The sequence below is a fragment of the Pteropus medius genome, unplaced genomic scaffold, assembly GCF_902729225.1.
Source record: "Pteropus medius unplaced genomic scaffold, Ma_sr-lr_union100, whole genome shotgun sequence".
Taxonomy (NCBI): domain Eukaryota; kingdom Metazoa; phylum Chordata; class Mammalia; order Chiroptera; family Pteropodidae; genus Pteropus; species Pteropus medius.
Genome location: NW_024340851.1, coordinates 1,115,065 through 1,124,965, shown reverse-complemented (window position 1 = coordinate 1,124,965; position 9,901 = coordinate 1,115,065). Strand labels below are relative to the sequence as shown.

The following is a 9,901-nucleotide window of genomic DNA, read 5'->3' as shown; positions in this document are numbered from 1 at the left end:
ACTCTTACCTCCACCACTACCAACAAAACTACTCGCCTAGGCCTGTCTTTCCTTTGCCACCCAGCCTAGTAACACCTCGTGTTTATGTTCATATATGTGTTCAAGCTCCAGAACTTTTCTTGCTTCCTTTCACATTTCAAGTTACATGTCTCTGTACTCTATGAATGATAATGCTATAAATATATTACTCTTTCCAAGTTCAATATTTATTTGCATTTTGCTAAGGCTAAAGACACACCATCTTATTCCAGAAATAGCATCTATTTTGCCTGCCCAGGACCATGGATTAACAGAACAAAATAATCAGGATAAGTTAAATGGGGGGAAAAAAGGTACAAAAAGAAGGCTAATTGGAATAGATTGAAAGTGACAAACCTGAAAGAGGCATTAGAGGTATTCTAGTAAAAATTCCTCAGAGAATAAAAAAGAATTTTCCAAGATCACACAATTTTGGAACCAAGACTAGAGGTTAGATCCTTGAACTCTAGTCAAAATATCTTTCTAAAATTTTGCATTGCTTCAAAGTGTTTGGGTTTTTTTCTTTATAGGAACAAAATAAAACACTTGTTTATCCATGTGTAAAGACGTAAAGAGAGAAAGCTAAATTCTAATCAATAAATGCAGTGAGAAATAAAAGGTCAATCTCAAATCTCTATTATTGAAATGACTACCAAATCCTGAGTTAACTGGTTCTCTTGAAGCTTTATCAAATAGTGATTGGTTCTCCCACAATCCTCACATATCCAGAGGTAGCACTGGCAGTTTCCTTGCTTCCATTGTCACTTTCAGACCAAAACCCTTCCTTTATCATGTACCAAAATTTTTGTCCTTCAAGATGCATACTTTATAGTTCAACCATCTTTTCCTTCCACTTTGATGCTAACTGTTAACCACTGCCTCAGTCCTTTCATAAGGATTCTAGCTCCAAGTTACCTTACTATTTTAAATCCTGATGTCATCTAGAGATATGTCAGTGTCCATGAAAATAATCTACTTACTACTTTAGCCCGATAGACTTTTTATCTTTTTAAACTACAATTTTTTTTTTACAAAGTCTGTTTCAGCCAACTGATCTTTTGGCCACATCTGGACATTGCCATAAGGTAAAACTGCTTCATCTACAAAAGAAATTCAGACATCTCATTAATGGTCCCCAAGACAATTACCTCTAGTTCTCTAATGTCTTTCTCTATTCTTATTCTCTGATTTACGGTCATTCAACCTTCCCCCCTTTACTCCAATGCACAACTTGTCTCTCTCCCTCTTTAATTCCTTCTCTACCTAGTTAGATAACCTGGACCTCATTTTCTCTCTTTTCCAGGACTCTAAACTCCCTTTTCCTTTTATCTAAATCATCTGCCTAATAAATATCTGTCCTGAAGCAATCTCAGCACCTTCCTTCTCTGCTGTTACACCTAAGCACCTGAGTGCTGTAAAGGAGAAAACTGCACAACCACGCAGAGTGACCACTGTAAATCTCATCTAGCAGGGCTTCAATGCAGCTCAGAAATTCTTCTAATCAACTCCTTCTTCCATATACTCATAAGTAATCCCAAACCTCTTTTCTGAATCCCCATCACAACTGCCCCCTCCTTCTGAGCAGATGACATAATCTACTTACTGAGAAAAACAGAGGTCATCAGATAAGAACTTCCATGACTTCCTAGCTCCAATCCTACAAATTTGTCTACATCTGTAGCCATCCTTAACTACTTTTCTCCTGACAGTTTACTGAAGAAGTATTATTTTTTCTTTTCATTGCTTATCCTATCCTCTCTGCTTCCTTGATAACCTTCTTATTTTCCTTGTACTGTCTCTTTCTCTTTAGCATATGAACTTGTTCAAGAATCTTCACCTTAAAAACAATCAGAATGCTATCAACAACAATAATTCTCTAGACTCTACTTTCCCCTCTAATTTGCTCTATCTCTACTTTCCTTCATGGACAATGTTATAAAAAAGATTAGGCTTTCTCCACTTTCTCACCACCAATTCAATCCTCAATGTACAGTAATGTGGCTTCCATTCCAACTACTACTCCCACAAGGGTCACTGCTGACTTCTTAGTGTCTAAAGTCACTGGATCATTTTAAATCATGAGCCTACTTAACCTCTCTGTTCATTTACAACTAATCAAAACATATCTTCTTCCTTGTTAAACTCTGTCCTCACATATCTCTAGCTACTGTTTAGTTTCCTTCATCAGCTCCTCCTTCTATAGTGTACTTCATAGGTTCATTCTTGAGTACTTTCTCATTCAACATATTCTCACTTTATATCTTATTCACTGTTTGTCTTCTGAGCTCCATACCCATGTTTCTAATTATGTATGAGACATGTCCACCTAATGGAAAACAAGCATCTCCATCTCAAAATTTCCAAAAACACAATTTTACCCTACCTCTATCTCAAACTCAATCTTCTTTCAATATCCCTATCTTTGTAATAGTATAATCATCTACCCAATAATACAATTCAGAAATCTTGGTATCATCCTGGACAACTCCACCTCTCTTTCTTCTAATTGTTTATAATCTAATTGGTTATAAATGAATCTAATTTGTTCCTTCCTTTTGATTTTCCTTACCTTTAAGCCTACATCTCAAAATTTGTCATTTGGACTAACAAGAGCCCCTAAATATTTTGCCCCCTTCCTTTCTCACCTTCCTAATCCATTCTCCACAGATCCTTCAGAGAAATCTTCCTAAAGTAATCTTCCTGATGCCCCAAAATGATCATGTCATTTTCTGCTCTAACCCCTTTAGTACGTGTGGGTTAGGTACAGAATAACTTCAAACCCCTTAGCATGAAATATAAGGCCTGTGTCAAAATTGTATTCATCTGTCTATCTCCTACAATGCACAGCTCTCTATAGGTATTCAGAAAATTATTTTTGATTTGTATTCTTAAAGGAAGACATAATAATATTACCAAGTATATCTCCTCCAAAAATATGAATAATATGAAGATGCCAGAATTTTCAGAACAGCATCTCCTGAATGTGACATGTATCACCATTCATGGATTCCATAGTCCAGGGCACAAAGTCGTCTGGGTTTTCTTAGCAAGTGAATGAACAGAAGTAAGACTCTGTGCCCCAGATTTTTTAAAACTTGAGATAGAGGTGAGACATATTTCATGTTCCTGGCTTTGATTGTCCTTGAAAACACCTGTAAAAAATGCCATGGTAAAATCCTTGGCACTTTTTAAAATATATCCTAGGGCTGTGAAGGTTAGCACTAAGAAATCTGAACTTAAAATAACTTATATTTGATCTAAAGTCACTCAAGAAAGCAGTGACTATTTGGAATACACTGAATTTTGGAAATAAGTGGGTGTTGATGAATAAGACTTTATTTGGAAATATGAAAGAAAGAACATGGACATTATTGCTAGACATACCTGTGTTTGAATCTTGTCAGTTGTCCACTAACTGTGTGACTTTAGGCAAATTATTTAACTTCTCTGAACTGGAATTATCTGTAAATGGAGATAACAATACTCTTTATTCTGAGCAATAAATTAGCAAGTAAGATCAAGTACTCTGAAGATAAAGAAAAGGGAGCAATTCTCTAAACAAAGTGTCATTCATTCTCAAAAAGATATTGTGTTTTTTGATTCATTCATTTATTTATATCCTCCACACAGCTCTCCTCTTTGACTCTAGCTCATGAGTTCAAGTGCTTTGTAATTGAGGAGGTACGGTGATGTGATCTTGTACTGTTTCAGTGAGTAGTTTGGAAGTTAAATTAGTTTTTCTAGTGCGGTGATTGGAAAGTTACAGATGAAACTTACAGATGAAAGTTACAGAAGTGAAATCAAAGGGCAATTGCTGTGTGAAAGCCATTTAAACAAAATATAATAGGTAGGAAGGGCTCTGTTTTCATTTCTTACTATCCTCAGTGTTTTTATTATTTATTTGTTCATGTGTATTCTTTTGTTTCGTATTTATACTTTAGTTTCTTTCAACAAGGATTTTCAGAGTCATGTGATAAAAGACATGTGCAATTAGAGCTGTTAAAGAAAGGTTAAAATGCCATATCAAAGAATCTGGGTGGAATGAGATAGAATTGTTTTAGATATCTAAGTAATAATTTGGGGGTTCCTAGATTTGAAGACAAGAAAGAAAATTTGATAGTTATACAGTGACCATTATCCAATAAATTAAAGCATAACAGTTCAGTTCTTCAGGAAATAAACCACAAGCCACATGCAAGCAAGGACTATGCCCATCTTGTGATTAGCACAGGACCTAGAATATGGTAGGGACTTAATAAATATTTATTATATGAATGAATTAAGTTTTAATGAGTTTATTGAGAACAGGGTCTATGACCCAACTAACTTTGTAATCCAAGAACTCATCAGTGAGTCGTAAAGTAGAAATTCAATGGTTATCTGTAGGACGTATACATAAAAGAGAGAAAAGTTTTCCTGGCACTAATCTCTAACAAGAATTTAGTAAGTGTATATGTATATGACAGACAGAGAATAACATTAAAGATTCGAGCCTTTGGTAGTAGCAATTTTATGGGATGTGTTGTCACATTTGCCATTTGGTCTTTCTAATGTCCTTCAGTGAAAGTCAAGGACATAGTATTAATATCACAATCTTTCTTATTATTAAAGCCAAAGAATACTCTTCATTTCTTTACTCATTTACCTTTTTGTTAGCATTTTATATTAATAATCTCTATTTCTTGAATGTTCTCCTCCCATGGCTTCCACAAAATCATCTTTGCAAGGATTTCCTCTTACCTCTACAGCCACTCTTTGTCATTGTCCTTTGAAGCTCCTCTCTCTCTGCCTGCTTCTTGAATCTTGGTGTTCCCCAAAATTCTGTCCCTGACCCAATTTTAATTTTATTTCAGATACTTTCTCTGAACGATTTCATCCATTCCCTTTGGTTCATCTACCATCTCTGTGGTTTGATTACCATTTTCCTATACAAATCTTCCCCACAAGATTCAAATGGGTATACTGTATATACTGCTTAATATATACTCTCAACTTGAAGTTCCACATGCATCTCAAATTCAATGTATCTGAAACTGAACTCATTAGCTTTTCCTTCTCCTGTGTTCCCCATCTCAGTGGATGACACAAGTAGGCACTTTAGATGCCCATGACCCTCCCTGTCCCTCACACATCATATCTAATAACCAAACCTTGTGGATTCCACCTCTTAATTGGTCATAATTCTGTACTTTTCTTTGAATCCCTCACCATCATCTCTTGCCTAGAATTCTGCAATAATCTCTTAACTGACCTTTCTATCTTCATTATTATGCCTCTGCAATATATTCTGTGAACTGTACTGTTATCGTTCCAAAACTTAAATTTCTTTTTATCTGACCAACTCTTACTGTTTCATCAGTTTTTAACTTATATGTGACCTTCTTCAAAAAGCTTCTTCTGGATCCAAAGTCTTGGTTAGATAGCACTGCTATATGTTCTCATGGCACCTTCTACTTCTTTCATCTCCATTATATTGCTGATCACATTATGCTCTAATTGTTTATTTGTTGTTTCCTCTATTCAGTTTCAAAATCTGTGAAGGCAGTAAACCTTTTTATATTCTTTTATACTCATTTCCTATAATAGTTCCTGGAAAATTGTAGGTACTCAATAGATATTAAATGAAGGTATACATTTGTCTCATAACTCAATTTTATCCAGAAAATAGTTTATAGGTACTTCTCTTAAGTATCAATTGTCTCAAACCAGCTCAATCATAGTATCAGCTATTATTTATTGGGTATCTGTTATGTACCAGTAGCTATGCTATGTGCTTTATATTGATCTGCTCATTTTGTCCTCACAAAAGCCCTATAAAGTAACTCCATTTCACAGATAAATACAATAGAGACCAGAGATGTCAAATCTCTTGTTCAAGGCCACACAACTTGTTCTGTGGCAGCACTAATATTCAAATCCAGATTTATCTGATTCCAGAAACTGTATCCTTGTTTTGAGTTCAGATTTAACAAGATCAAATGTCTGGAGGGTAGGTACTCTGACAAAAGCCCTTTAACTATCTGAGGAACAAGAGGCAAAGATAATTGAGAACCTCCTCTTTACTCTTGGCTTCTGAAAGTCCTACTCACCTTGAAGTTGACAAAAAGGCTACCTTAGGGAGCTTGCTAGCAGATGCCATTCTCTTTAGAAATTGTCTTTAGTTTGTTTGACTACAGTTTACCTTTAAAATTCACGTGCTACTTGGTAGCTTCCTTAGGAGATTTTTGAAGAGCAGCTAAAAGAAGAAAAAAAGAAAAGGGAAGAGGGAACTTCTCAAAGTAAACATCATAGTGCTTCCTTCCTTGTCCTACCCTAGCTTCAGCTGCATCTTTGGGATGCTATGGGTTAATCAAAGTTATCAAAAGCCTACACACCATGCTCATGGAAGTCTAAAGCATATCTAGCCTCCCTAGCATCTCCAGGAAAACATTTCCTAACAATGCACAAAATTAGTCATGAAAATGATCTTGAAATTTTCCTAGTCTATTCTCATCCTTTTACCCATAAAAAAACTTGGACCCAAAGCAGGAAAAGGAATTGTTTAAGGCCATAAAGCTATTTAGTGGCAATGTCTGTACTAAAACTCACATTCTTCTTGATTTATAGTCTATATATTACACCCATACACACACACACCAGGTTTGGGGTGGTACTAACTCATCTCTGATCAGTATAAGAGCTCAATGAAGCAGATATTACATACTTTTAAGTGAAAAAACTATATTCCAAAAGAGTAAATAATTTGCCAAAGTTCATGTGAAAATTTAGTTTTAAACTCTGGTCTAACTCCAAATGAAAAGTCGAGGTTTAAACTCTGGTCTAATTCCAAGATGGGTGCTCTTCCCACTGTGATATTCTTCCTCTTACCTGGTGGTGAATTAGCCAGTGCAGCTGCTTAGCAAATAGTGGTTTTTAAAGCCAAGTGATCTGTTCTGGCTGGTTGTTCCACCCAGAGGGAAAGTGATTTTTTCTTTTTGCAACCCAGCAGAAATACCTTTTGTGCTTCACACTTCCTTTCACCAGATCAATAAAACCCCCTTCACATAAGCTATAGCCTGGGCCTTGGGAATACCTCCGCTAAGGTGAATTTTTCACCACAGAAGTGTTTCTGTAGAGAGGGATTTGATGTACAGACAAACTGTGCCTATAACTCATCTTGTAAGAAAATGTATACACTATTTATAGATTATGATACAAATTCCACAGTTTAAAGACAACATTTTCAGAATTTATTTGGAAACACTTGGTAGTTCCATTACCTGTTTGGAAAAGAGCAGTGAATGAGAAGAAGATTGAGAGAATATCCACACTTTTTTTCTTTCACAGTTCTCTAATCTGTTTCTGTGCTTGTGTGTGACTAGTCCTTTTCTTTTGACTACTCAAATGGAAGAAGAAGCATGTTTTCACAATTAGAACTATACATACTCTTGTTTCTTGTGAAGCACAAACTTGCAGCTATTATTTTTGTTTCTCCTTGAGGCAGTGGATAAATATGAGGCAAACATGAATTATTTACACAGTGGGAGGAATTCCAAGTACAGACTTTGGAGAAAGTGAAGGCACGTGTTGCTCTGTATAGGCATAGCACATTTATAAAAGCCTTCATGCATGTCCCATAAAGCTCCCTCCAGGGAAAAATATAACTAGCTGGTTTTCAGAGGCTTGGCCCTCAATATCCTTTCTATCCTTCCCTCCCTGCCACCCCAGCTATTCAACGATATTTTGAAGCAACTCCAACTCACTTTAGAACATACATGCTCACTGACACTTTGGATTACTTGCTGAAATATCAGCTCAAGTTTCAGTTTCAAGAGCCTAGGAGTGCTCTGTCAGTTTTGAGAGACACTTCCCTATCAATGACAAGGACAGGAGGAAAGTTCATATTTCACAGGCCTTATAATCCAAATGCCAATAAATACATAGTAAAAGTTTGTCACTCACAGTCTTAAAGGTGGGCTTACTCATGGACACTGCTGAGAAATGCCTGAGCCCTGGGATAAAAAGGAGAAAGTCTTTCACAGAAGAAGTAACCATGGTCCCCTTCAGAGTGAGAGCAGGAGTAGAAACAAGTGTGGGTTCAAAGTATACCCGAGAAGGCCTGATATTTGGAAGCACTCATAGTAAGTGGATGTCTGTACAAGTTTTAAGCTATCATACACTAACTATGTGGTTTAGGCAAGTTATTTAACTTTTCTGAACTTCAGTTTTTCTATCTGGAAAATTATACCTATTTCGGAGGGTAGTTTTAAGAAATTGTTAAGAGGATTAAGTATGGTATATGGCAATTGTTATCGCAGTGTTTAATATATGGTAGTTACATTCCCTTAAATATATGGACTTGTATTAATTTAATTTGCTTAGTAGTCACCAAAGTGCAGTGGAAAGATTATAAATTTTTAAGTAGTATAAATCTGTCTTTGAAATCCACCTCTACCTTTTTGGACTCATTCAGAGTAGGTTTGAATTTCAACTATACTCCTCTCTAACCTTAATTCGGTCAACTTTAAAAATGTGATTATACCTGCCTCATAGAGTAGTTGTAGCATTAAATGAGATAATGTATATTAAAGTCTTAGACTAGTACTGAGAAAATAAATAGGTATTCGATAAACATATACCTCTTCTCCTCTCTCATCCACAGAATACTGTGGTAGTCTAACTGATTGGTGAAAATAGATTGAGTTCCTGTAAAACGTACTAGACTATATGCAAATACTGAAAATAATGTATTTTGTTCTTTCTATGTAAAAATATTCCAAAGAGTGAATTTAAGTCATTTGAGCTCACTCCATTTATTTACGTGTTCCACAGTCTGTGTCTAAAGTATCTCCAGTGCACTACCCTTCTTTCAGAGATCAGGACCAACAACCTTCTCCTTACTACAGTAGAGTTGCTAACAGTTATCAGATAAACTGTCATTCTTTAATCAAGCATCCTTGAGATCTTATAGCTATGACAATCATACACATCAGTTTTTCCAAGACACCCAATTTCAAATATTGTATCCTATGTCTTATGTCTTCATAAATCACTGAAAAGTCCTGGCAATTGTAATACTTTGCTTTTCAAAATACATCTCTTACTTTTGTCACTCGTACCTAAAAGTAGCATAAAAGTCATTTAATGGCCATAGGACCTGATGATTGATTCAGAAATTGTGGTCACTATACCTAGAGTTCTTTGCAATATTTATAATGTGTCACCTTCCCAGTCATTCTTTCACACAACAAGCATTCAGTGAGTACCTACTATTTGCTAGGTAAATGGTGCCACAGAGGTAACTGTGTTATAAAAAGAAGCAGACATAGAAGTAGACAGATTATAAAATAATGTGACAGACAGGAAAATAAAGTTATATACAAGATATTAAGGTAGCCAAGAGTAGAAAACAACCAGCTAATTCTGCCTGATGATAATAAGAAAGACTTAACTAGAGGAAGTGACAGTCGAACTTGGACTTAAATGATAATTGTAAATAATACATAAATAATAAATAGCTATATTTTTTTTTTAAAATAGATGTTGTTGGGGAGTTGGATTGGGAGACATTCCATCCTGTTATTGACTTCCAATTTGTCAGCTCATATGATATTCAGTTTCTCTAGAAATCAACAGGAATTTCCCTATTGTAATAAATCTACCCTCACATCATTTTTTTTCCATAAAAGTGGAACTTATAGTTCCTACTGTTTGTAAGCATCAGGTGGCTGAAATTGCACTCCTAATAGCAACCACCCTTTTAAAATATCATTACTGACTCACAAAACATGAGTTTAAAAAGAAACATATAATACAGATACCCACATGTAGAAACATATAATATAGATACCCACATGTAGATATAAATATGAGTTATGTGTCTATATGAGCATGTATATAACAC

General features: G+C 35.4%; 1 long non-coding RNA gene across 1 annotated transcript; it reads right to left on the bottom strand.

Moving 5' to 3' along the window:
• Positions 1-3,402: 3,402 nt before the first annotated feature.
• Positions 3,403-6,977, bottom strand: LOC120591587 (uncharacterized). The gene is made up of 3 exons (XR_005649922.1): positions 6,886-6,977; positions 6,108-6,253; positions 3,403-3,480 (listed from the first exon to the last, which is right to left on the bottom strand). It is a non-coding gene; the product is annotated as an uncharacterized LOC120591587 (long non-coding RNA).
• Between the last annotated feature and the right edge of the window lie 2,924 nt (positions 6,978-9,901).